Raw genomic sequence first — 4,894 nt, forward strand, 5'->3', positions numbered from 1 at the left:
CTCCCTTTCACCTGGCTGCAACCCCCCTGTCCTGCCTTCCACCTGGCTGCAACCCCCCTGTCCTCCCCTTCACCTGGCTGCAACCCCCCTGTCCTCCCTTCCACCTGGCTGCAACCCCCCTGTCCTCCCCTTCACCTGGCTGCAACCCCCCTGTCCTCCCTTCCACCTGGCTGCAACACCCCTGTCCTCCCCTTCACCTGGCTGAAACCCCCCTGTCCTCCCCTTCACCTGGCTGCAACCCCCCTGTCCTCCCTTCCACCTGGCTGCAACCCCCCTGTCCTCCCTTCCACCTGGCTGCAACCCCCCCTGTCCTCCCTTCCACCTGGCTGCAACCCCTCTGTCCTCCCTTCACCTGGCTGCAACCCCCTGTCCTCCCTTCCACCTGGCTGCAACCCCCCTGTCCTCCCTTCCACCTGGCTGCAACCCCCCTGTCCTCCCTTCCACCTGGCTGCAACCCCCTGTCCTCCCTTCCACCTGGCTGCAACCCCCCTGTCCTCCCTTCACCTGGCTGCAACCCCCCTGTCCTCCCCTTCACCTGGCTGCAACCCCCCTGTCCTCCCTTCCACCTGGCTGCAACCCCCCTGTCCTCCCTTCACCTGGCTGCAACCCCCTGTCCTCCCCTTCACCTGGCTGCAACCCCCCTGTCCTCCCCTTCACCTGGCTGCAACCCCCCTGTCCTCCCCTTCACCTGGCTGCAACCCCCCTGTCCTCCCCTTCACCTGGCTGCAACCCCCCTGTCCTCCCTTCCACCTGGCTGCAACCCCCCTGTCCTCCCTTCCACCTGGCTGCAACCCCCCCTGTCCTCCCTTCCACCTGGCTGCAACCCCCCTGTCCTCCCCTTCACCTGGCTGCAACCCCCCCGTTCTCCCTTCCACCTGGCTGCAACCCCCTCTGCCTGGCTGCAACCCCCTGTCCTCCCCTTCACCTGGCTGAAACCCCCTGTCCTCCCCTTCACCTGGCTGCAACCCCCCTGTCCTCCCCTTCACCTGGCTGCAACCCCCCTGTCCTCCCTTCCACCTGGCTGCAACCCCCCTGTCCTCCCTTCACCTGGCTGCAACCCCCCTGTCCTCCCTTCCACCTGGCTGCAACCCCCCTGTCCTCCCTTCCACCTGGCTGCAACCCCCCTGTCCTCCCTTCCACCTGGCTGCAACCCCCCTGTCCTCCCCTTCACCTGGCTGCAACCCCCTGTCCTCCCTTCCACCTGGCTGCAACCCCCCCTGTCCTCCCCTTCACCTGGCTGCAACCCCCCTGTCCTCCCTTCCACCTGGCTGCAACCCCCCTGTCCTCCCTTCCACCTGGCTGCAACCCCCCTGTCCTCCCTTCCACCTGGCTGCAACCCCCCCTGTCCTCCCTTCCACCTGGCTGCAACCCCCTGTCCTCCCTTCCACCTGGCTGCAACCCCCCCTGTCCTCCCCTTCACCTGGCTGCAACCCCCCTGTCCTCCCTTCCACCTGGCTGCAACCCCCCTGTCCTCCCTTCCACCTGGCTGCAACCCCCCTGTCCTCCCTTCCACCTGGCTGCAACCCCCCTGTCCTCCCCTTCACCTGGCTGCAACCCCCCTGTCCTCCCTTCCACCTGGCTGCAACCCCCCTGTCCTCCCCTTCACCTGGCTGCAACCCCCCTGTCCTCCCTTCCACCTGGCTGCAACCCCCCTGTCCTCCCTTCCACCTGGCTGCAACCCCCCTGTCCTCCCCTTCACCTGGCTGCAACCCCCCTGTCCTCCCCTTCACCTGGCTGCAACCCCCTGTCCTCCCTTCCACCTGGCTGCAACCCCCCTGTCCTCCCTTCCACCTGGCTGCAACCCCCCTGTCCTCCCTTCCACCTGGCTGCAACCCCCCTGTCCTCCCTTCACCTGGCTGCAACCCCCCTGTCCTCCCTTCCACCTGGCTGCAACCCCCCTGTCCTCCCTTCACCTGGCTGCAACCCCCCTGTCCTCCCTTCACCTGGCTGCAACCCCCCTGTCCTCCCTTCACCTGGCTGCAACCCCCCTGTCCTCCCTTCCACCTGGCTGCAACCCCCCTGTCCTCCCTTCACCTGGCTGCAACCCCCCTGTCCTCCCCTTCACCTGGCTGCAACCCCCCTGTCCTCCCTTCCACCTGGCTGCAACCCCCCTGTCCTCCCTTCCACCTGGCTGCAACCCCCCTGTCCTCCCCTTCCACCTGGCTGCAACCCCCCTGTCCTCCCTTCCACCTGGCTGCAACCCCCCTGTCCTCCCCTTCACCTGGCTGCAACCCCCCTGTCCTCCCTTCCACCTGGCTGCAACCCCCCTGTCCTCCCTTCCACCTGGCTGCAACCCCCCTGTCCTCCCCTTCACCTGGCTGCAACCCCCCTGTCCTCCCTTCCACCTGGCTGCAACCCCCCTGTCCTCCCTTCCACCTGGCTGCAACCCCCCTGTCCTCCCTTCCACCTGGCTGCAACCCCCCTGTCCTCCCCTTCACCTGGCTGCAACCCCCCTGTCCTCCCTTCCACCTGGCTGCAACCCCCCTGTCCTCCCTTCCACCTGGCTGCAACCCCCCTGTCCTCCCTTCACCTGGCTGCAACCCCCCCTGTCCTCCCTTCCACCTGGCTGCAACCCCCCTGTCCTCCCCTTCACCTGGCTGCAACCCCCCTGTCCTCCCTTCCACCTGGCTGCAACCCCCCTGTCCTCCCTTCACCTGGCTGCAACCCCCCTGTCCTCCCTTCCACCTGGCTGCAACCCCCTGTCCTCCCTCCACCTGGCTGCAACCCCCCTGTCCTCCCTTCACCTGGCTGCAACCCCCTGTCCTCCCTTCCACCTGGCTGCAACCCCCCTGTCCTCCCTTCCACCTGGCTGCAACCCCCCTGTCCTCCCTTCACCTGGCTGCAACCCCCCTGTCCTCCCCTTCACCTGGCTGCAACCCCCTGTCCTCCCTTCACCTGGCTGCAACCCCCCTGTCCTCCCTTCACCTGGCTGCAACCCCCCTGTCCTCCCCTTCACCTGGCTGCAACCCCCCTGTCCTCCCTTCCACCTGGCTGCAACCCCCCTGTCCTCCCTTCCACCTGGCTGCAACCCCCCTGTCCTCCCCTTCCACCTGGCTGCAACCCCCCTGTCCTCCCTTCCACCTGGCTGCAACCCCCCTGTCCTCCCCTTCACCTGGCTGCAACCCCCCTGTCCTCCCTTCCACCTGGCTGCAACCCCCCTGTCCTCCCTTCCACCTGGCTGCAACCCCCCTGTCCTCCCCTTCACCTGGCTGCAACCCCCCTGTCCTCCCTTCCACCTGGCTGCAACCCCCTGTCCTCCCCTTCACCTGGCTGCAACCCCCCTGTCCTCCCTTCCACCTGGCTGCAACCCCCCTGTCCTCCCTTCACCTGGCTGCAACCCCCCTGTCCTCCCTTCCACCTGGCTGCAACCCCCCTGTCCTCCCTTCACCTGGCTGCAACCCCCCTGTCCTCCCTTCCACCTGGCTGCAACCCCCTGTCCTCCCTTCCACCTGGCTGCAACCCCCCTGTCCTCCCTTCCACCTGGCTGCAACCCCCCTGTCCTCCCTTCCACCTGGCTGCAACCCCCCTGTCCTCCCCTTCACCTGGCTGCAACCCCCCTGTCCTCCCTTCCACCTGGCTGCAACCCCCCTGTCCTCCCCTTCACCTGGCTGCAACCCCCCTGTCCTCCCTTCCACCTGGCTGCAACCCCCCTGTCCTCCCTTCCACCTGGCTGCAACCCCCCTGTCCTCCCTTCCACCTGGCTGCAACCCCCCTGTCCTCCCTTCCACCTGGCTGCAACCCCCTGTCCTCCCCTTCACCTGGCTGCAACCCCCCTGTCCTCCCTTCCACCTGGCTGCAACCCCCCTGTCCTCCCTTCCACCTGGCTGCAACCCCCCGTTCCTCCCTTCCACCTGGCTGCAACCCCCCTGTCCTCCCTTCCACCTGGCTGCAACCCCCCTGTCCTCCCCTTCACCTGGCTGCAACCCCCCCTGTCCTCCCTTCCACCTGGCTGCAACCCCCCTGTCCTCCCTTCACCTGGCTGCAACCCCCCTGTCCTCCCTTCCACCTGGCTGCAACCCCCCTGTCCTCCCTTCCACCTGGCTGCAACCCCCCTGTCCTCCCCTTCACCTGGCTGCAACCCCCCTGTCCTCCCCTTCACCTGGCTGCAACCCCCCTGTCCTCCCTTCCACCTGGCTGCAACCCCCCTGTCCTCCCTTCCACCTGGCTGCAACCCCCCTGTCCTCCCTTCACCTGGCTGCAACCCCCTGTCCTCCCTTCCACCTGGCTGCAACCCCCCTGTCCTCCCTTCACCTGGCTGCAACCCCCCTGTCCTCCCTTCCACCTGGCTGCAACCCCCCTGTCCTCCCTTCACCTGGCTGCAACCCCCCTGTCCTCCCTTCACCTGGCTGCAACCCCCCTGTCCTCCCTTCCACCTGGCTGCAACCCCCCTGTCCTCCCTTCACCTGGCTGCAACCCCCCTGTCCTCCCCTTCACCTGGCTGCAACCCCCCTGTCCTCCCTTCCACCTGGCTGCAACCCCCCTGTCCTCCCTTCCACCTGGCTGCAACCCCCCTGTCCTCCCTTCCACCTGGCTGCAACCCCCCTGTCCTCCCCTTCCACCTGGCTGCAACCCCCCTGTCCTCCCTTCCACCTGGCTGCAACCCCCCTGTCCTCCCCTTCACCTGGCTGCAACCCCCCTGTCCTCCCTTCCACCTGGCTGCAACCCCCCTGTCCTCCCTTCCACCTGGCTGCAACCCCCTGTCCTCCCTTCACCTGGCTGCAACCCCCCTGTCCTCCCTTCCACCTGGCTGCAACCCCCCTGTCCTCCCCTTCACCTGGCTGCAACCCCCCTGTCCTCCCTTCCACCTGGCTGCAACCCCCTCTGTCCCCCCTTCACCTGGCTGCAACCCCCCTGTCCTCCCTTCCACCTGGCTGCAACCCCCCTGTCCTCCCTT

The sequence above is a fragment of the Rana temporaria genome, chromosome 4, assembly GCF_905171775.1.
Source record: "Rana temporaria chromosome 4, aRanTem1.1, whole genome shotgun sequence".
NCBI classification, from domain to species: domain Eukaryota; kingdom Metazoa; phylum Chordata; class Amphibia; order Anura; family Ranidae; genus Rana; species Rana temporaria.